Consider the following 23,707-nt stretch of genomic DNA (forward strand, 5'->3'; position numbering starts at 1 on the left):
CAGAGTCATGTGACCAAACTTCCACTGCTCATCAACATGGCTTCATTTACACCCATTTGTAGCATCCCACAGTCAGGTGACCACAGTCGCCAACTGTTTTGCTTAACAACCGCCATGTTCACTTAACGACTATGCCACAAAAAGAGATATCACCAACCGGATTTATGATCAGCACTACTTACAACCGTAATCGACAAGCTCCATTATGGTTGCAATTCAAGGACTATCAGTATTCTCTCTACTTCCCAAGGTACCTTTTCCAAATACCTCCCAACCAATCAGGGAACTAGACACTGAAATGCAATGAAGTCACCCTGTGATCTAAGCAATCAACTTTCAACAACTAGTGAGTCAAAAACTCTTGGAACTGTTTGATATTCCGAGGACTATTTTGTTTTCCTCTGATATTGGACAATGCCAGGTCGCTCTCTCTATATATATTATTTTCTTTTTTTCATGGCATGGAAGACGGGAAAGTGGAAAAGATGAAAGAAAAAGAAAGAAAGAGAGAGAGAGAGAGAGAGAGAAAGAAAGAGAAAGAAAGAAAGAAAGAAAGAAAGAAAGAAAGAAAGAAAGAAAGAAAGAAAGAAAGAAAGAAAGAAAGAAAGAAAGAAAGAAAGAAAGAAAGAAAGAAAGGTAACATATGCATGATTCATGCTCCAAAGTGGAGTGGAGATGCGTTCCCTGAAAAATACCTTAATATTGATGAGGCTTTTGTGCAGTCATATATGACCCCTGACTCTTAAAGGCAAAATCAAATATCATTTAATTATTTCCCTAAAAGATGCTGTTGGATTTTAATACGGGCGCGATGAATATTTAATATTCAGAGCACAGTTTACATAATTCCAATAGACTGTCAAGCAGCCCAGCTGATCTTCTTACAAAGATCATTATCATATTCAAGGCAGGAGAGAAATGACATGCTTCCCCCCACTCAATATTGTGGAATAAGGCCATTAAAGAGAGCCAGTTGAGGAGTGGACCAAGAATAAGATGTCCCGGATTCTAGTATATGCTTAACCACAGAGGCGGTGGGGGAATCTGGGCCAAGTGTGCATTCCCAGCCCAACCTATCTCACAGGGTTGTTGTGATGGTGAGAAAACCTGAAGGAGAGAGTGGTTCATAGACCTCCTTCAGCCCTGGAAGGAAAAGTTGCATATACTGTAGGTTTAAAAAATAGAAACAAACTGCATAAAATGGTTGACTTAATTTCAAAGTGTGGGATGGCTGCCATTTTCTTCTCCAGTCCTCCCCTTACAATCACAACAGAGCCCCAAATTTCCATGGCTAAACAGGACAGTTGTTTTGCCCCAGTTCAAGAGTTTTCTGGCCACAGTTGTTAAGTGAATCGCCACAGTTAAATGAGTAACACAGTTGTTAAGTGAATCTGGCTTCCTTGTTGACTTTGCTCCTCAGAAGGTTTCGCAAGAGGGGATCACGTGGCCCAGGGACACGGCAACCGTCATAAATATGAGTCAGTTACCCAGTATCCGAATTTTTTGATCATGCTGCAAAAGTTGTAACTGTGAAAAATAGTCATAAGTCTTCCCCCGCCCGCCCCCCCCCCCAGTGCTGAGGCAATTTCTAATGTCACTAAACTAATGGTTGTAAGTTGAGGATTGCCTGCATGGCAAACAAACAAGAAAACAAACAAGTAAATAAATAAATAATACAGGTAGTTCTCGACTTACAACAGTTCACTTAGTGACTGTTCAGAGTTACAACGGCACTGAAAAAAGTAATTCATGACCATTTGTCACACTTACGACCTTTGTAGCACCCCCATGATCACGTGATCAAAATTCGGATGCTTGGCCACTGGTTCGTACTTATGACCATTGCAGCGGCCCCGGGGTCATGCAATCACTTTTTGAGAAGCAAAATCAGTGGGGAAGCCAGATTCACTTAACGACCGGGTAACTAACTTATCAACTGCAGTGATTCACTTAACTGTGGCAGGAAATGTCATAAAATGGGGCAAAACTCACTTAGCAAATGTCTCATTTAACAGCACAAATGCTGGGCTCAGTTACGGTCTTAAGTTGAGGACCATCTCTAAATGAATGAATGAAAATGAATGAATGAATTGGCCATAAAAGCAGAAAAGTTGCTGAATACCTTTCATGTGGTCTCTTGACTGAGGGAATGTGGCTGTTGGAACTTTGAAACCTGGTAATAAGTAGGCCCAGGAAAGTCCATCGTAATTTCGAATGGTCACTAAGTAATCTGTCATAAGTCAAGGACTAGCTATATACTTGTCCTTTATTAATTGTACCAGAACAGAAAAATCTAGGCAACCCGATGAGTTTGCTCCATGGTGATCAGAGATAATGAAGCATATTGAAGAGACTGTGGGCACTATACCATATTTGTAGTGTCCTGTAGCCATGTGACTACGATGGTTTCTTCTGCCATGCTTATGGGTTTTCCAGTTGAAGTCTAGCAAAGGGAGACCCTTATGTGGAGAAATTATAACAGAATGGCAACATAACAGAATTACAGAATAATAGAGTTGCAAGGGACCTTGGAGGTCTTCTAGTCCAACCCCCTGCCTAGGCAGGAAACCCTACACCCCTTTAGACAAATGGTTATCCAAGATCTTTTTAAAACTTCCAGTGTTGGAGCATTCACAATTTCTGGAGGCAAGTTGTTCCATTGGTTAATTGTTCTAACTGTCAGGAAATTTCTCCTTAGTTCTAGCTTGCTTCTCTCCTTGATTAGTTTCCACCCATCGCTTATCTTGCCTTGTGGTACTTTGGAAAATAAGTTAACTCCCTCCTCATTCTGGCAGCCCCTGAGATATTGGAAGACTGCTATCATGTCACCCCCTGGTTCTTCATTAGACTAGACATACCCAGTTCTAGCAACCGTTCTTTATATGTTTTAGCCTCCAGTCTCCTAATCATCTTTGTTGCTCTTCTTCTCTGCAATCTTTCTAGAGTCTCAACATCTTTTTTTTTATATCCGTGGCAACCAAATCTGGATGCAAATTTGCAACTGTGGTCCACTGCATTATGAAATTTGGAAAACAACACTAGAATCTGTCAAGTTCTTGTTCGTCCTGAAAGAATTATGTTATTCCTGTCACTCAGATTTATCCAGTTTGATTATGTTCCTGCTTTTTTTTTTAAAAAAAGCACGAGTCAGAGAGAGAGAGAGAGAGAGAGAGAGAGAGAGAGATAAACTAACATCAATCCACAGGAGAGAAATCCGAGGCCTTTCTATTTAAATGGGTTAATCATTAGTTAGCAAAATTATCTCTTGGAATGTTAATTGGTCCAGTCAAGAGGAACATTCATTATGGTTTATTTGATCAATATTAGTTCCATCCTCCTCCTGTTCCTTGCTTTCGCTGTCATATGGATAGAAGAATGAATTTGAATATTTTAAGGAGCTGACAGTTTTGGAAAGCTGTTATTTTGCAGAAATAACGTTTTACGTCTCCAGAAATTATGCTCCAGCGGTGAAAATCAACCAAATCTTGGAAAGAAAATCCCCTATAGATTGAGATTGCATTTACACGACATGTTTAATCTAATCGCAGACAGTCCTCTCTTAATGACCGGTTGCTTAGCAACTGTACGAAGTTAAGACAGATGCTGAAAAAAGTTAGTTAGGAGGACCCAGATGCAAAGTTCTGATGTTTGGATCTCCTCTCACCTTTGTGGTCACATGACACTGGAATTATCCATGATTTATAATATCTTTTGCCATAAACTAGCAATTATTTATTTGTTTATTTATTTATTCATTATCTCATCCTTGTTATTTTTATAAACAACTCAAGGCAGTGAACATATCCAGCGTTTCTATTTCCTCTTATTTTTTCCACAACAAAAACTTTATGAGGTTGGTTGGGCTAAAGCAGGGCTAGAACTCTCCATTTCTTGATGATTGGCCCAAAATATTGGGCATATTGGACATATTGGCAAAAAAATCAGAAAATAAAATACAAGCTGAATAGTCAAGATCTTGTTGATGACCCAAGCTCTGTAAAGGACCTTGGAATACTCACCTCTAATGATCTAAGTGCTAGAGCCCACTGCAACTACATAGCCAAAAGGCATTAAGAGTTGTTAACCTAATCCTACGTAGTTTTTTCTCTGGTAATATCACACTACTAACCAGAGCATACAAAACATTTGCTAGACCAATACTCGAATACAGTTCATCAGTCTGGAACCCTCATTACGTATCTGATATTAGCACAATTGAGAAAGTCCAGAAATATTTCACAAGAAGAGTTCTCCACTCTTCTACTGTTGTAGAATACCTTATGCCACCAGACTTGAAATTCTAAAACTAGAAAACCTTGAATTACGCCGCCTTCGGTCTGACCTAAGCATGGTATATAAAATCATACATTGCAATGTCCTACCTGTCAATGAATACTTCAGCTTCAACCATAACAACACAAGAGCACACAATAGATACAAACTCAAAGTAAACCGCACCAAACTTGATTGCAGGAAATACGACTTCAGCAATAGAGTGGTCAATGTCTGGAATACTCTACCCGACTCTATAGTCTCTTCCCCAAACCCCAAAAACTTTAACCTTAGACTGTCTACTATTGACCTCACCCCTTTCCTAAGAGGTCTGTAGGGGCGTGCATAAGCGCACCATCGTGCCTACCGTCCCTGTCCTATTGTTTCTCTTATTCTTTTATTTTTCTTATATGTACCCATTTCATGTATTCACAACTATGTATACACTTATACTTATTATCTTGTAAACAATTGGCAAATCAAATAAATAAATAAATAAATAAATAAAATCACACAGCAGGCTTTCATGCCTAAGGTGAGACTAGAACTCACTATCTATCAAGGTCACAAGGTCACATAGTGTAATAAGATTGGGACTGGGTTAGGGACTTCTGTCCTCATTGTGAGTTGTGTTAGGGGAAGGGTGCATGAAGGGAGGCTCAGCCAATCTCATTGTACACATGTTCTACTCTGACAATAAAAGTAATAATAACAATCTCACTACGGTCATAAGTCACTTTTTTCACTGCTGATTGTATGATTGAATACTGAATATGACTGAATGATTGAAAGTCGAGGATTATCTGTACCTTGAATACCATCAGTAATTTAGCAGAGTGTAAAGATCTACATTCTTCTGCATTTTAAACAAATGGGCTTTCATTTGGCTATTGCTGTTATATGTACACTGATGACGTATACACTGATGTGATATGTACACTGAGAGCTTATGCACCGAAGACAAGTTCCTTGTGTGTCCAATCACACTTGGCCAATAAAGAATTCTGTCCTATCCTATCCTATCCTATCCTATCCTATCCTATCCTATCCTATCCTTTATTCCATTCCATATTTTCTATTCCATTCCATCCCATCCCATTCTATTCTATTGCTATTTTGACAAATGTTTCCCTGCCTAAACACCTTCCATCTTTCCTTTAAATACACAGGGGTACACACACACACACACACACACACACACACACACACACGTAACCCAGCAGAAGGAGGATTCCTGAGGTTAATGCCATCTTTGCAAAGCAAAATAGTTGTTTTTTTTTAAAGCCCTTTGTTTTGTTTGTCAGGTTGTTTAGTAAATTAATTCCACAATTGTCAAAGATCATGCTGTGCCTATCCCCTCCCTCCCTCCCCTCCTCTCTTTCTTTCTTTCTTTTCTTTTTTTTTAAAAAGAGGGTTTCACGACATCCCTGGTCTTCTGCAGAGAAATATTTTCAGTTCAGGCCAAGCGGCCTCCTTCACATCCCCACCCACTACATAAGGCTCTGAATATTCCTATTGTGCCATTACTAATTAGGAAGGCTCTCAATTTGGCAGCTGCAAGGGAGAAGGAGAAGGAGCGGGAGAGGAGGAAGAGAAGGCAGCATTAAGCATATGGTGTAATATCCTATTAATGAATGTTCTAAATTCAAAAAGGAGGTCAGCTGTTACATTCCATCTTTCCTTCCGACTTTCAGCCAGAAGGGAGGGGAAATGGAGAAGACCAAGTCCCTTCAGGGCCTCTGTAGACTAGAGCTCTGCCTGGAGGAAAAAATACATAGGACGAACGGTTGCAAGGATTGGGTATGGCTAGAATAGAATAGAATAGAATAGAATAGAATAGAATAGAATAGAATAGAATAGAATAGAATAGAATAGAATTCGTTATTGGCCAGGTGTGATTGGACACACAAGGAATTTGTCTTTGGTGCATATTCTCTCAGTGTATATAAAGGGGAAAATACATTCATCAAGAATCATAAGTTACAACACTTAGTGATAGTCATAGGTTACTAAATAAGCAATCAAATCATACTAGGAAACAAATAAAACAATATGAATTGTAAAGATACAAGCAACACAGTTATATTCATAAATGGGAAGAGATACCTAGGTACTAGGAAGGATGAGAAGAATAATAGTAATACAGTCTTAGTAAATAAGTTGACAGTGTTGTGGGAATTAGTTATTAAACAGAATGATGGCCTTCAGGAAAAAAATGTCCTTGTGTCCAGTTGTTCTGGTGTGCAGTGCCCAAACGTTCAACCATAGAAGTTAATTTGATGTTGACTTGACAATGTCTCAGCACAATCTATATCAGAAGATTGCAGTTAAAGAGGAAAATGAAATACTATGTATTCTGTCTGGTCCTTGGTGATTTATGAGCTTGGTTGCTTTCTTGCAGACATTTCATTACCCAACTAGGTAATATCATCAGTGCCTGAAGGGAATGGGGTTTTGCTGTCTGTTTATATACAGTAGCTTGCCCTGTCAGTTAGTAGGAAAGCAGATTTCTTCTTGGTAATTTTTGATTAGAGACTGTTGTTTACAGTTTGATTTCCTGTCTGAATTGGTAGTTCCTTGACTGGGGTATTGTTTACTGCTTGATTGTTAGTCTAGTAGTGTTAATCTGGGTGTTAATCTCATCTTATCTGTGGGTTGATTGCTGGGGAGGGGTTGTTTTGGTCTTTTTGTTTCCTTTCAGTTTTTTTAATTATCTCTTTTGAATGGTGTGTAAATATTGTTTATCTCTATGCGCCTATCTCTATGCATGCTAATTTAAGGTGCTAGAAGAATTGGTGAGATAGAATAATTAACAGAGAGATGGGGGGGAGGAAAGAGAAGGAAAGAAGAAAGGAAAGAAGATAAGAAGAAAGGAAGAAGAGAGACACAGAGAAGAAAGAAAGAAAGAAAGAAAGAAAGAAAGAAAGAAAGAAAGAAAGAAAGAAAGAAAGAAAGAAAGAAAGAAAGAAAGAAAGAAAGAGGGAGGGAGGGAGGGAGGGAGGGAGGGAGGAAGGAAGGAAGGAAGGAAGGAAGAAAGAAAGAAAGAAAGAAAGAAAGAAAGAAAGAAAGAAAGAAAGAAAGAAAGAAAGAAAGAAAGAAAGAAAGGTATTCCAAGAACTATGGAGGCACAGTGGTTAGAACGCAGTATTGCAAGCTAATTCTGCTGACTGCCGACTGCCAGCAGTTCAGCAGTTCAATTCTAACCTGCTTAAGGTTGACTCAGCCTTCCGTCCTTCCGAGGTGGGTAAAATGAGGACCCAGATTGTTGGGGGCAAGATGACTGACTCTGCAAACCGCTTAGAGTAGTATATAAGTATATACTGCAGTATATAAACAGTATATAAGTCTAAGTGATATTGCTATTCCTGTAGGGATCTTAATGATGAGTAAGGATTTACTTTGCACAAGTGTGCACGTACACACACACACACACACACACACACACACACACACACACAGAGTCCCTGGCCACTGCATAACAATGTAAGGGCAGGAATATCTCAATCTTCCTGTTACATTTAGGACAGTGAAGATGAAATAATTCCTACAATATCTCATGGTGTTATTTGCTACTTTGAGCTCATCAGTTTTCAAACTTCTTTGGAAGCTTTTCAGAAATTTGGAGGGGTGAAGCCTAGAAACCGAATCATAAGCCCCATCCTTGTGAACAATTTCCTATACCTTCAGATTGCATCTCTTTTCTTTATTTTATTTTATTATTATTTTTTTGTTAGAAATCGACCAGATAGTTTTCTGGCCATACAACAACCCCCTTCTGAACTCTGTTGCAATACATACAGCCAGCTGAATGGAAATTAATCAGCATGCCTGTAAAATTCACTTGCAAAGGGGTTTTCTAATAGACTTTGAAATGTGCATTGTCGACTTCCTTCCAATCTTGCATTTTACCATCTCAAATAAGGTGCAAAACATTTATTTACTAATTCATCAGTCATACTGACACAAAGGAGGATCTGGTGCTGTGGATCTTCAGGAACATCTGTCTCTCATGGCCTCTGCTCATCCCACAAGATCTACCCTGTTTCCCCAAAAATACAACCTACCCTGAAAGTAAGCCTTAGCTTGATTTTTACACATGCGCCCAATATAAGCCAGGGTGGACAGGTAGAAATTAAGCTTGGGGGGGATGGAGATGGGTAGAGCTGCCCTACTACTTACCTTCAGACAGATTTAGCAAGGCCTTACACAACTCAAAACCTGCCTAGCCGGCCCGTATCTTCTGCAGCCAGCAAGGCTGGCAAGGCTTTCCTGAAGGCCTCTGGAGCTGATGACAAAGCTCCGGATCGATCTGGAGCTCTGTTATTGGCTGCAGAGGCCTTCAGGAAAGCCTTGCCGGCTGCAGAAAAAGAAATTCCTGAAGGCCTCTGACAGCGAAAAGGAGGCCGAGGGTGACACACACAAATGAGGTTAGTCAGTGGATGACATCCCCCGAAAATAAGACCTAGTGCCTTTTTTGGTGGCATATATACCCTGTTTCTCCAACAATACGGCCTCCCCCAATAGGAAGTCCCAGCATGTTTTATAGGTATGAAATGAAATTAAGCCCCTCCCCCCAAATTAAGGCCTATATTAAAACATGCGAAATGGGGGGGAATGGTGGGGGGGCTTGCCGTTAGGAAGTAGTTTTGTTGCATACCCGGATATGGTGCTGCCTGCGTTGACCCCGATACGAAGTGCCCCACCAACGCCGAGTTCAACATCCAAGCCGTCGCCGCCCACCTGCCCGAAGATGCAAGGGGGAAGGCTTCTGTATTGTGTTCGTCTGTTCGTCTGCATTGTGTTCAGACGAACACAATACCGAAGCCTGATGATGGCAGATGAGATTCTGCCGAAACGTTGCTACAACTTTAAAAGCGCAACTATAATGACGTGGGAAAATACCCGAACAAAGCTGAATACGAAGTGGCACGCAGAGCCATGTCTGCCAGCACACAAACCATTGCCCCAGCTCAGTTCCACTGCACATGGGCACGTGCCTCCCATCAGCCAGCTGATTGTTGGGTATCTGCCGCAGATGTCCGGGGGAGTGGGGCGCATGCAGGGGTAGGATTCAAATTTTTTAATAATCGGTTCTGTGGGCGTGGCTTAGTTGGTGGGCGTGGCTTGGCGGTCGTGTGACTGGGTGGGCATGGCTTGGTGGTCATGTTATTGGCTGGGTGTGGCCAACTCAATATCACTCACATCGAGGCATGCATCTCCTCGCCTGGCCTCTCATGACTGTGGGGATGCTGCAACAGTCATAAATGTGAAAAATGCTCATAAGTCACTTTTTTCAGTGCCATTGTAACTTTGAATGGTCACTCCACACAAGCAAAGTACCAGCAAAGGAGGGGAAAAAAACTCCAGAGAAGTTCCTGAGACAGGAAGTCTAGTCCTGCCAAGAATGTAATAAGGGTTAATGGAGAGGCAGTTTCTGTAAGCAACACCAGAATGTTTCCTTCCTGCCTTCCTTACAGGATTAGGCCAGTAATTTCTTCTAACAACCGGTTCTCCGAACTGCTTAGAATGTTAACAACTGGTTCTAGAGAATAGGTGCAAACTGGTAGAATCCCACCCCTGCTTTCAGGACATTTTTTTCCCAGTCAGGTGTTGTCCAGAAGGACTGGGATTACAACACCCAGAATTCCACTCCTGCATTCTGGGCATTGTAGTCCCCACAGATTTAGACAGCACCACGATGGGCCTTGTGTTTTTTGAGATTCTGGCACAAAACGAGCTGAGACCATTGAACTTTTAACTTTTGCAGTTCCTACGGAGCAAGATAATTTTTAAACAAAGCACCCTCCAAAATCCATTTATGCCTGGGGAAAGGATAGAAAACCCTAACTGTCCCTGCCATAAAAAGAAAACACGAGAGCAAGAGCAAGATAAGGTGGAAAACGAGAGCCAGAATTCCGTCTGGGAAGTTTTGCATCCAAAGTTTTCTGTCACCTGAGATTGACTTGGTCATAGGATTGGCTCCAGCCCATCTCTTGCTGGGAATCAAAATATAAGTTCCCCGGAATAAATTATGTCCTTCACAAAGTACTAATAGAAATCACAACAGGAGCAGTGCCTAAACTGTGAGCGAGGAGACCGATAAGTGGAATCCAACAGGATTTCTAATACTTGATAGGGAGAGGAAAGAAATAATTTTAGCAACCTGAGATTTTTTACTTAGATGGGCCTTGAATGTTGATTCCACTGAAATGGCTTCTATTTTTTCTCTTCCTCCTCCCTTCCTTTCCCCTCCCTTTTCTCCTTCCCTTTTCTCTTTCCCTTCCTTTCCCTTTTGCCTTTCTCTTTCCTTTTATCCTTCCCTTCCCTTGTTCCTTTCCCATTTCTTTCCCTTTCCCTATCCCTTTCCCATTCTCCTTCCTCCTTTTCCCTTTCTCCTTCCTTTTCCATTTCTACTTCCCTTTTCCCTTTCCCTTTCCCTTTCTCCTTCCATTCCTTTTCCTTCCTTCTCTCCCATTCCCTTCTCTCCCTTCCCTTTCTCCTTCTTCTTTGCTTCTCTTTTTCCTTTTCTACTTCCTTTTCCTTTCCTTTGTTCCTTCCCTTTTTCTTTTTCCTTTCTCCCTCCCTCCCTTTCCATTTCTCCTTCCCTTTTCCCTTTCCCTTTCTCCTTCCTCCTTTTCCTTCCTTCTCTCCCACTCCCTTCTCTCCCTTCCCTTTCTCCTTCTTCTTTGCTTTTCTTTTTTCCTTTTCTCCTTCCTTTTCCTTTCCTTTGTTCCTTCCCTTTTTCTTTTTCCTTTCTCCCTCCCTCCCTTTCCATTTCTCCTTCCCTTTTCCCTTTCCCTTTCCCTTTCTCCTTCCATTCCTTTTCCTTTATCTCGTTCCTTCCTTCTCTCCCACTCCCTTCTCTCCCTTCCCTTTCTCCTACTTCTTTGCTTCTCTTTTTTCCTTTTCTCCTTCCTTTTCCTTTCCTTTGTTTCTTCCCTTTTTCTTTTTCCTTTCTCCCTCCCTTCCTTTCCATTTCTCCTTCCCTTTCTTTTCCCTTTCCTTTTCTCTTTCTCTTTCACCATTAGTGCTGGATCTCGTAATAAGTATACGATGTATGTTCAAGTAAGATCCAGAAGCCAGAACCAGATGGAAATTCAAGTCTGAAGAAAAAATTAAAGTTGTTGTTGGCCAACAGCCAAGTGTGAGCTCAAACAACCATTGTTTGATTCCACCCCCCTTCAGATTTCAATTTCCCTCTGGTTCGGGCTTCTGATGAACTTGAACTTAAGCTGCTTTTTGAAAGAAGCTAAAAGTTCTAAAGAAAATGTATAAAGAATATTTCCGATGTTTGAGGGGTATTGGTTAAGGATATACACATATGTGTACTTTCAAATACAGATAATTCTTTACAAATTGCAATCATTTGTTTAGTGACTGGTCAAAGTTATCACAGCACTGGAAAAAAAAGACTTATGACCATTTTTCACGCTTACGACCATTGCAACATCACTTAACAACTGTCTCAGTTGCTTAGCCACAGAAATTTTGGGCTCCATCGTGGTCGTAAGTCAAGGGCTCCCTTTAAAGGCGAGGCTGCCATGTATGTTGACAGGATGATTTTCAGCAAGACAGATTGAACGAGGCAACGTGGATCTGAAAAATTAATGTAGCCACCGAGGCAGTGTGTTTGACGGGGGTGGGTGGGGTGGAAATGGAGTGAACGATTTGCAAGTCATCGCGGGTGACAAGAAATTAGAACGAGGAGATGAATTTGTGTACCTTGGTCAAATGCTTGCTAAAGATGGGGAAATGGATGGAGACGTTTTGAAGAGGTGCAGAGCAGGGGCATTTATTGAAAGAAGTGAAAACAGCAGCTGTGTTCCTGCCTCTGCTGGATGGCCCTGAGAATTGGGGACATCAGAAAAAAAAACACCAGAGCCAATTTCCAAGAGGATGAGAGACGATGGATAGGAAGGATTTTTATATATTAAAAAAAAACAACAATTGGCCATATTAAAAATTAGAAATAACATGGCTGTAAAGCAAATCTGGCTTCCCCATTGACTTCGCATGTCAAAAGGTCGCAAAATGGGACCACACGATGCTGAAATTGTCATTGAAACTATGAACCAGTTGCCGAGCGTTCACATTTTGAACCCGTTGCCATGAGGATGCTACAATGGCTGGAACTGTGAAAAACAGCCCTAAGTCACTTTTTCCACTGATGTCGAACAGTTACTAAATGCATGGTTGTTAGTCGAGGATTACCTGCACTCATTTTGAACTGCGTTGTTTTCTTACATCTTAGGCCTTTCACTTCCTTGCCTTTGTCAGGATTCCGGCAGTTACCCCATTTAAATCATGAGTCTCGAGCCAAACTTCCAAAAACTTAAAAAGGATTTATTGGGAGTTAAAATGTCCATCACTGCCTGGGTGTAACCGACTCTGAGACACATCATTCATTGTCACCCTTGACCCTGGTTTTCCCCCCACCCCCTGGGTGTATCATAATTCATATTCTACAATGGGACCCATCCATAGCCCAGAGTCATCAATCATGCTCTCCAGTTAGAATTTTGCAAGGCAGAAACTTCGGTCACCTAGTTACTATCTTTGAAAACATTTGTGGAATGCAGTTTTGGTTTTGCAAGCTGCCGCACTGCTCCCCCCTCCCTTTCTGTTGGCAACTCTAAAAAGACCATGGAAATATTTTATGAGTTGATAGGGACCACACGACACTGCAATTGTCATTGGAGCTATGAACCAGTTGCCAAGCATCCAAATTTTGATCCTGTTGCCACGAGGGTGCTACAACGGCTGTCATTGTGAAAACCGCCCATAAGTCACTTTTTCCAGTGATGTTGTAACTTCAAACAGTCACTAAATGCATGGCTATAAGTCGAGGATTATTTTCTTAGGCCTTTCATTTCTTTGCCTTTTTTTTGAACAGTGTCTCTGCTATCTGTGTATGACCCATCCCAAATATTGGGTAATACTGCAATCATTTTTGTCTCTACATTAACAACGAAGGAAACTTGTCTTTCACTGACCGGGGCACTGAACACTGCTGGACACTGAATGGAGTATGGTCTGTTGGCCTATCTCTCTCTTTTTACCACATTGATTAAAACGAATTTAAAATCCCTATTGGGGGACTTGCTTGTGTCCTTCTCAGAAACCCAGGAAAGGAGAGAATTGATAAACTGGGTTAATTGCCAAGTGCTGTCTGGGACTTTCGACACAAAGGAATTACGTTGCGAAGATGAAGCAGAGTGTGCTTTGGGTCACCAAAAGTAGACACCGAAACTGCAGAGAATTCATCCCCGAAGAACAACAGCAAGTGACCTTGGACACTCCGCCATTTTTCTTTTTTCTCCATCTTACGAGGATTTTACACACAGGTGTTGTGACCTGGAAGGCCTACACAGTCCACGAACGTCTTGCTTTGACTCTTCAATTCCACTCCAGATATGGACTCCAAAGTGTAATTGTGAAGGAAGGCAGAAAAAAAAAAAAACGCATGTAGGAAAATCTTGCTAATTTTATTCAGCTGGCATTGTTTAATTTTACAGCCTTGTTGGTTTAATTTTTAAACTGGAGGTTTCCTAAAGTAGACTAGATAACCATTTGTCCAGGGTGGTACAATTCCTGCCTCGAGCAGAAGGGTGGATTAGAAGATCCCTTCCAGGCCTACGATCCTATGTTCTGTATAATTATCAGAGGGATTCAAGCAAGATCAAGGGAGGTGCTAATACCACTCTATAAAGCCTTAAGTAAGATCACACCTAGAGCACTGCATCCAGTTTTGGTCACCACGCTATTAAAAAGATGTTGAGAGTCTAGAAAGAGTGCCGAGAAGGATGATTAGTGGACTGGAGGCTAAAATATATGATGAACAGTTACAGGAACTGGGCCTGGCTAGTCTAGGGAAGAGAAGGACCAGGGCGGACATGATAACAGTGTTCCAATATTTGAGGGGCTGCCACAGAAAGGGGACTGCAGCCAAGAAATTAAAAGACGCTTGCTCCTGGGGAGGAAAACTATGGCAAATCTTGACAACATACTAAAAAGCAGAGACATCACCCTGCCAACAAAAGTGCGTATAGTCAAGGGTCTGGTTTTCCCAGTTGCAATGTATGGCTGTGAAAGTTGGACCCTAAGGAAGGCTGAGCGCCAAAGAATTGTGGCCTTTGAACTCTGGTGCTGGAGAAGACTCCTTTGGCGAGTCCCTTGGACTGCAAGGCCATCAAACTGGTCAGTCCTAGAGGAGATTAATCCTGACTGCTCTTTAGAAGGCCAGATCCTGAAGATGAAACTCAAATAGTTTGGCCACCTCATGAGAAGGAAGGACTCACTGGAGAAGAGCCTAGCGCTGGGAACGACTGAGGTCAAAAGAAGAAGATGGGGACGATAGAGAAGGAGGTGGCTGAATGGAGTCACTGAAGCAGTAGGTGTGACCTTAAATGGACTCTAGAAGATGGTAGAGGATAGGAAGGCCTGGAGGAATGTTGTCCATGGGGTCACGATGGGTCGGACATGACTCTGCAACTAACAACAACAACAACAACAACACAGATAGGAGAGGGTCAACCTGTTTTCCAAAGCATCAAAAGGCCCAGACAAGGAATAATGGATGGAAGCTGATCAAGGAAAGGTTCAACCTAGAAATAAAGGAGAAATTTTCTGACATGACTTTGCAAGAACAATCAATTAATGGAACAGACGTTGCTTTTGGAAGTTGTGGGAGCTTCATCACTGGAGGCTTTCAAGAAGAGACTGGAGTGCCATCTGTCAGAAATGGTGTAGGGTCTCCTGCTTGGCCAGGGGGTTGGACTAGATGACCTACAAGGTCCCTTCCAACTCTGATTATCTGTTAATTTGTTTCAACTGATCTATCAAAACTTCTTAGGAGACCTTATGTTTGACTACATACAGTATTTGTGTTAGTTCATGAACTTTTGTTGTTGTTGTTGTTACTCTGCTCTTGGTCATTCTCAACTCTGGCTTTTTCTGGTTGTCCTTCACAGCATGACCCCAGAAGTCACCTTCAATGCCTCTGCCTTCAGGGCACCCTACCAAGCATCACATGAAGCAACCGTATGACCCAGAAGAAATGGTTTCCTGGCTCAGGAACCCTGGAAGACGTAAGGTAGGATTCAGGAGGGCCTTTCAACCAGAAGGGTCCATTCCTCCTCCTTACTTCACCTCCGATTCTCTTAAGGAACTTCTCCTGGCCTTGGAACAGCCCTTTTCTAAAGCCTAGGATCTAATACTGCTTCTTTTGTAAGCACAAACCTGTGCCAGTTTGTGTGTGTACCTTATGAATGGTATGTTCCCATCCTCCGGCGTTTTACATTGAAATTCTGCACACTGCAACCCTATTACACGTTCGCTAACTATAAACGGTTTGATTTATATTCATTAACTAGTTCCAGACATCACCAGTGGCATAACTTTAGCACCGGACAAGCTACGGTTGGCGGGAGAACCGAAATTCCAGTTAATTAAGGGGCTGTAATTGTTGTCCATACAAGTATCTTTAGGGCATGGGGTTTGGCAAATAATTTTTCATCACCCCTTTCCCCTCCTCCTCTTCCCCCTCTTCTGCTGGCTTGCCAGCCAAAAAACTTTGTCCAAAGACATAAATTGCGAAAAACTCTATTTTCCAGAAGTATGTCCGTAGGTGGAAATCTTGACTGGGTGCAGTTGGCAAGGTGGGGATCATGTTGGCTGGTGATATTCAATTGAAATCCCAGAAATATTGGGCAGAGGGAGTTCACAGAATTATAAGTAGTCTTCAACTTAGAATAGTTCGTTTAGTGACTGAAGTTAAATGGCACTGGGAAAAGTAATTTATGACCATTTTTTTTATAGTTACAACTGTTGCAGCATCCCATGGTCAGATGATCAAAATTCAGGCGCTTGGCAACTGACTCATATTTATGACGGTTGCAGTGTCCTGGGGTCATGTGATCCCCTTTTTGTGACCTTCTGACAAAGCCAATGGAGAATTCACTTAACAACCAAGTTACTAACTTAACAACTGCAATGATTCATTTAACAACCATGGCAAGTAAGGTTGTAAAATGGGGCAAAGCTCCCTTAATGACTGTCTTTCACTTAGCAACGGAAACTTTGGGCTTAATTGTGGTTGTAAGTCAAGGATTATCTGAAAAAAATGCTCAGCATGGGCCAGTCGGTAGATCAAGCGAATGACTACCTCATCTAGAAGTTCAGTGAATGATCTGGGGGGGTGTTTCTTTTTAAAAGTTTCTAAAGAGGTTAATTATCTTTTTCTTTAGCAAAAAAGAGAAAGAAAGAAAGAAAGAGAGAGAGAGAGAGAGAGAGAAGGAAGGAAGGAAGGAAGGAAGGAAGGAAGGAAGGAAGGAAGGAAGGAAGGAAGGAAGGAAGGAAGGAAGGAAGGAAGGAAGGAAGGAAAAGAGGGGAAGAGAGAGAGAAAGAAAGTGTTAACTCATAAAATATTTCTATGGTCTTTTTAGAGTTGCCAACAGAAAGGGAGGAGGGAAAGGGGTTTGAAAGAGCAGTGCAGCAGCATGGAAATTGAAAGTGCATTCCATACATAGTTTTTCAAAGATAGTAACCTGGTGACTGAAGTTTCTGCCTCGCAAAAATCTAACTGGAGAACATGATTGATGACTCTTGGCTATGGATGTGTCCCATTGGAGAATATGAATTATGATACACCCAAGGGGTGGGGGAAAACCAGGGTCAAGGGTGACAATGAATGATGTGTCTCAGAGTCGGCTACACCCAGGCAGTGCCAGACATGTTAATTCCCAATAAATCCTTTTGAAGTTTGGCTCAAGTTTGGCTCAAGACTCATGATTTAAATGGGGGGTCACTGCTGGAATCCTGACAGAGAGAGAGAGAGAGAGAGAGAGAGAGAGAGAGAGGAGGGAGGTATGGAAGGAGGGGCAAAGGAGGAAAGGGAGGGAGGGAAGGAGACAGGAAGAAAGACAGGAAGAAAGACAGGAAACAGAAAAAGGAAGGAAGGAAAGAAAGAAAAGAAGGAAGGAGGATAGAGGGAAGGGAGAAGGAGGGAGGGATAGAGGGAGGGAAGAAGGAAGGAAGGTGAGAGAGAGAAATAATGAGAGAGAGAGATGGAAGAAAGGGCAAAGGAAGAAAGGGAAGGAGGGGAAGGAAGGAAGTGGGAAGGAGAGGGAGGGAGGGATAGAGTGAGGGAAGGAGGAAGGAAGGGAGAGAGAGAGAGAGAGATGGAAGAAAGGGCAAAGGAAGGAAGGGAAGGAGGGGAAGGAAGGAAGTGGGAAGGAGAGGGAGGGAGGGATAGAGGGAGGGAAGGAGGAAGGAAGGGGAGAGAGAGAGAAAGAGAGAGAGAAAGAAAGAAAAAGAAAAGAGAGGGAGGGAGGGAGGGGGAGAGAGAGAAATAATGAGAGAGAGAGAGAGAGAAAGAAAGAAAGAAAGAAAGAAAAAAGAAAGAAAGAAAGAAAGAAAGAAAGAAAGAAAGAAAGAAAGAAAGAAAGAAAGAAAGAAAGAAAGAAAGAAAGAAAGAAAGAAAGAAAGAAAGGGCAAAGGAAGAAAGGGAGGGAGGGAAGGAGACAGAAGAAAGACAGGAAACAGAAAAAGAAAAGAAGGAAGAAAAGAAAAGAAGGAAGGAGGATAGAGGAAGGAAGGAAGGAGGGGGGAAGAAGGATTTGGCGGCACTTAAAAGTCTAACCAATTTCATTTTATTATCTCATCAGCTTTTGTGGGTTCCAACCCACTTCCTTAGATATATGAATATCTCTAACCGCCAAAATTATTCTGCCTCTTTATCCCTGACCTCTCTACTCCCCTCGTTCCACCTCTTCCCTCTTCCTTCCAAGAGCTGAACGTACATAAACGATGCTTCTTTTCTCGGGAGCCGTAATCCATGAAATCTGATATGAGATGGTAAATTGAAATGGGTTAGTCTTAACTGAAGCCACAGCATTTCCCCAAAGCCCTCCCCAAATGCTGGCATGACAATCGGGGGGGTCTCAAATCTTGAGAAGGGGCTGGTTTTAAGAAAGGTTTGAGCCATGGATGTACCGAGAGCTGCTGTTTTGCGAAATGGAGGCGGTCTTCAACTTAACCACTGTTCATTTAGTGACCATCCATAGTTACAATGGCACTGACTGACGACCATTTTTCACATAACCATTGCAGCAGCATCCCTATAGTCACGTGATCTAAATTCAGACCCCTGGCGACTGACTCGTATTTATGACGGTCACAGGGTCCCGGAGTCCCTTTTGCAAACCTTCTGACAAGCCAAGTCCATCTGTGGAAACCAGATTCAGTTAACGGTGTTACTAACTCAACAACTGCAATGGTTCACTTAACAACTGAGCTGTGGTGGTGCAGGGTGTTAGAATGCAGGATTGCAGGCTAATTCTGCCCACTGCCAGGAGTTTGATCCTCACTGGCTCAAAGTTGACTCAGCTTTCCATCCTTCCGAAGTCGGGTAAAATGAGGACCCAGATTGTTGGGGGAAATACGCTGACTCTGTAAACCGCTTAGAGAGGGATGTAAAGCACTGTGAAGTGGTATATAAGTCGAAGTGTTATGGCCATCGCAGGCAAACTCTGCCCATTGTCAGGAGCTCGATCTTGACCGGTTCAAAATTGACTCAGCCTCCCATCCTTCCAAGGTGGGTAAAATGAGGATCCAGATTGTTAGGGGCAAGACCCTGACTCTGTAAACCGCTTTGAGAGGTCTTTAAAGAACTGTGAAGCGGTATATAAGTCTATGTGCTATTGCTAATGCTATTGCAGATTAACTCTGCCCACTGCCAGGAGTTCGATCTTGACCAAACGTCAAGGTTGACTCAGCCTTCCCTCCTTCTGAGGTCGATAAAATGAGGGCCCAAATTGTTGGGGTCAATAATCTGACTCTGTAAATTGCTTAGAGAGGGTTATAAAGCACTATGAAGCGGTATATAACTCTAAGTGCTATTGCTATTGCAGATTAACTCTGCCCACCGCCAGGAGTTCGATCCTGACCTCAGCCTTCCATCCTTCCGAGATCGGTAAAATGAGGACCCAGATTGTTGGGGGCAAGATGCTGATTGTGTAAACCGCTCAGAGGGGACTGTAAAGCACTGTGAAGCGGTATATAAGTCTAAGTGCTATTGATAGTGCTAATTGTGGTAAGAAAGGTCATAAAATGGGTCAAAACCCACTTAACAGCTGTCTTGATACTAGTCATCATGTAAAGGAGAAGGGATAGTCCGGCTGATGTTTTTGATATTTGATAGACATAGCCTGACTTGTTCAGTATTGTTGACAGAAGAATCAATGCATGACAAACAGTAATAGTGATAGTGAATCTCTTTGAAAGATTCCTCTCTTGATATTAAACCTCTCCCAATCTATCACCATTGACCGACAACTGTGTCTTCCCTTGTGCCATTGATCTTTGCACAAATCTACTGATGTTGGTCCCTGTTATTTCTAAGGCAGTTGATTATCCAGTGGTGTATCAGGGAGTCGAATGCCTTCTTGTAATCAATCCAAGCTACAATTCAAGTTGGTCTTCCTTCTCTTGCAAGTTTCCAAAACCACCTTGTCTTTTAGGAGCTGATTGTCTATGGATCGTGTCAATTGAGAAGCTGATCTGATCAATTTAGGCGCAGATATTTCCTCTGTTGGTGAGCACTTTCTTTTCTGCTCAGGGGCAACAAACCTGTTTTCGATTAGATGTTGGATGGCATCAGCTACCCAGAATAGTTAACAATTTGGAAGATGTTCATAAGCAGGTAATTTGTCTGTAGTTGCTTGTAGTTGTCTATGGATATTCTCGGTCGTCCAAGTCATGGTTGTTCCAAAGGTACTTTTTCACAAGGCAACTGAACTTTGTTTTTCCTTGAAGATATTTTGCTTCTCATCCAAGAAGCTTATTCAGTTCTGTAGGTGCCTGGTGTTGTCCTTTGCGCTGGTTCTTTCATTAGTGGATAGGTTTTGCCAGTTGTTGACCAATCTTCGATTTCACCTTGTTGCAGTGGGTTGTTAAAACACATCTAAGCATCCTGCAGGCTCACGGGCCTTGAGTTTGACACCCCTGCACTAGCAGTCTTCCAATATTTGAAAGGTTGTCACAGAGGTGAGGAGGTGGACTTATTCTCCAAAACCCTGAGAGAAGGACAAGAAGTATCAGGTGGAAGCTGATCAAAGAGAAATCCAACCTTTAAGCATTAAGAAGAAATTTTCTGGAAGCGAGAACCATCAACCAAGTGCAACAGTTTGCTGTCTGAAGTTGTGCGTGTTCCATCCCTGGAGATTTTCAAGAAAGGATTGTCCAGAATGGTATAGGACAGTGATAGCGAAACGTTTTGTGGTGGGGTGCTGAAAGCACGCACATGCCAGTACCCACAATGCACCCCGGCCCACCCTGCACATGCATGTGCAACCCCCTCCCCCTTACCTGCACTATGCATACGCGCACTTCCCAGCTGATTTTTCAGCCCGTTTGAGGCCGTTTTTGCTCTCCCGGGGGCTTGAGGGAAGCCTCTGCAGCCTTTGGAGGCCGAAAAATGGGCCCGTTTGGCACTTCCGGTTTCGACACTTCCGGTATTTCCAGAAGGCCCGTTTTCCGGCCTCCAAAGGCTGCGGAGGCTTCCCTCAAGCCTCCAGGAGGGCAAAAACGGCCTCAAACGGGCTGAAAAATCAACTGAGAAGCATGCCCCAGTTTGACTGGGGCTTGCGTGCCTGCACAAATGGCTCTGCCTGCCACCTGTGGCACGCCTGCCATAGGTTCGCCATCCTGGGTATAGGATGTTCTGCCTGAGAAGAGGGTTGGACTAGAAGATCTTCCAGGTCCCTTCCAACTCTGATACTCCGTAGCTCCATGTTGTGTGTAAAAAGGTACAATAAGCAGAAAGCAGCTGATAACTCTCTTCATACTCTACATAAACGACCTCTGTGATCATATCAAGAGCAATTGCGTTCTCTTCGCTGATGATGTAAAGCTATTCAACACCACAGACAATACTGCTGCCCTACAAAAAGATCTTGACTATGTATCAGGATGGTCAATCAAATGGCAACCTCAAATCTCAACAAATAAATGCTCTGTCTTACATATTGGCAAAAATCAGAAAATAAAATACAAGCTGAATAGTCAAGAACTTGTTGATGACCCAAGCTCTGTAAAGGACCTTGGAATACTCACCTCTAATGATCTAAGTGCTAGAGCCCACTGCAACTACATAGCCAAAAAGGCATTAAGAGTTGTTAACCTAATCCTACGTAGCTTTTTCTCTGGTAATATCACACTACTAACCAGAGCATACAAACATTTGCTAGACCAATACTCGAATACAGTTCATCAGTCTGGAACCCACATTACGTATCTGATATTAGCACAATTGAGAAAGTCCAGAAATATTTCACAAGAAGAGCTCTCCACTCCTCTACTCGCTGTAGAATACCTTATGCCACCAGACTTGAAATTCTAGAACTAGAAAACCTTGAATTACGCCGTCTTCGGTCTGACATAAGCATTGGATATAAAATCATACATTGCAATGTCCTACCTGTCAGTGAATACTTCAGCTTCAACCATAACAACACAAGAGCACACAATAGATACAAACTCAAAGTAAACCGCACCAAACTTGATTGCAGGAAATACGACTTCAGCAATAGAGTGGTCAATATCTGGAATACTCTACCCGACTCTGTAGTTTCTTCCCAAACCCCAAAAACTTTAACCTTAGACTGTCTACTATTGACCTCACCCCTTTCCTAAGAGGTCTGTAGGGAGCGTGCATAAGCGCACCAACGTGCCTACCGTCCCTGTCCTATTGTTTCTCTTATTCTTTTATTTTTCTTATATGTACCCATTTCATGTATTCACAACTATGTATACACTTATACTTATTATCTTGTAAACAATTGGCAAATCAAATAAATAAATAAATATATAAATATATAAACATGGAGCAAGACGAGACCGCATATCATTGGACGTCCTTCTTCAATCTGACAGGATGCGCAAACACAGATGAAATGGAGGGAGGGAGGAGCCCCTGCATGGCTAATCAGCCCACCATTCAAGGGTTAGTAATGAGCAAAGAGGAACTGTGATCATTTGGAGCCGCAGATAGTATCCTGCTGGGGTCGAGTCAGCTTGTACGAACCGCAGGGTAGTAATGAGGGAGGAGGCCCACAATGGCCTGCAAAGTGTAATTGTAAAAAAATAAAAAAAATAAAAAAGCGTCAGCTCTTAACACGGTTGGTGAGGCATTTGAGTCCTTGCCTTCCTCCTGTTTCCTTGGGCGGCTCTCGCCCCTCCTCTTCCTCCTCTTGGATTAATCATCCTATTTTCCAGTCATTTCTAGACAGGAGGTTGGGTGCCATGGAATGACAAGCCAAATCCATCAGAATTAGCCAGGATGCCTTGATTCCATTTCAGTCATGAACACAGAATTTGCAGCTGTTGTATGGGATGGGAAGAGGCACATACAAGTCATGTGCAAATTGGTAGTGCACTGTGAACAGCCTTGGCCCCTTTAGTGGTGGGACTCATCTCCGGTGAGCCTGGTGAACCGGTTGCTTTCGTGGTGTGCAGACGATAACTTCGTCCTCAACACCAATAAGACCAAGGAGCTTATAGTGGACTATAGAAGGAATGGATCAGACATCCAGCCCTTGCTTATCAAGGGAGACCGAGTGGAGCAAGTGGCCAGTTTTAAGTTTCTGGGTGTTACCATAAAAGAGGACCTGACCTGGGGTGCCCACATTGCAGCACTGGTCAAAAGGGCCCAGCAGAGATTATACTACCTGAGACTTCTCAGAAAACAACAACTGAATGAAAAACTGCTGGTGACCTTCTACCGCTGCACCATAGTGAGCATCTTCACTTACTGCACCTCTGTATGGTTTGCCAATTGCACAGGGGCAGATAGGACAGCGCTCCAGAGAATCCCACTCCTGGATTGTCTCCCTTCCTTCCTTCCTTTCTTTCCTTCTTTCTGCCAGCTTTGGAAGCCATATTGAAACCAGATGGTTCCACACTGCCACATTTTGAGCCTGAGAAAATGGAAGGGCGGAATTTCTTGGAGTGTATGTAGTTAGACATAATAACATTCTTTTTCTGAGTCAAGGTCATGTTATTCTGCGCATAAGTGAGAGGAAGTCTTAACTTGGGACGGAGGGTGATTGGGCCATGTGATGTGATGATGGGTGCAGGGGGTGGATTTTGTAGTTTTTTACTTATTGCAAGGAAGCCCAGAACTTTCATATTCGGGATTCCCCAGAAGTGCCAGATGTGAACCGGTAGTTCTGGCCATCATTTGGCCCCACTCACCCTCCCTGCTCTTTCCTGTGCTATATTTCCTTGTTTTGGAGCACAGCTGATTCACACGGCTCAGTGGTTTTGCTGTGCTTCAGCTGTTTCACTTACCGGGGCTGCAGTCGAAGGTAAGTATTATAGCTGAAAATGGTTTTTTTTTAAATGATGTGTGTGTTGGAAGCCATATTGAAACCAGATG

Source organism: Notechis scutatus, chromosome 1 (genome assembly GCF_049901735.1).
Source record: "Notechis scutatus isolate UNSWTSFEM ecotype Mainland chromosome 1, rNotScu1.2, whole genome shotgun sequence".
Lineage (NCBI taxonomy): Eukaryota > Metazoa > Chordata > Lepidosauria > Squamata > Elapidae > Notechis > Notechis scutatus.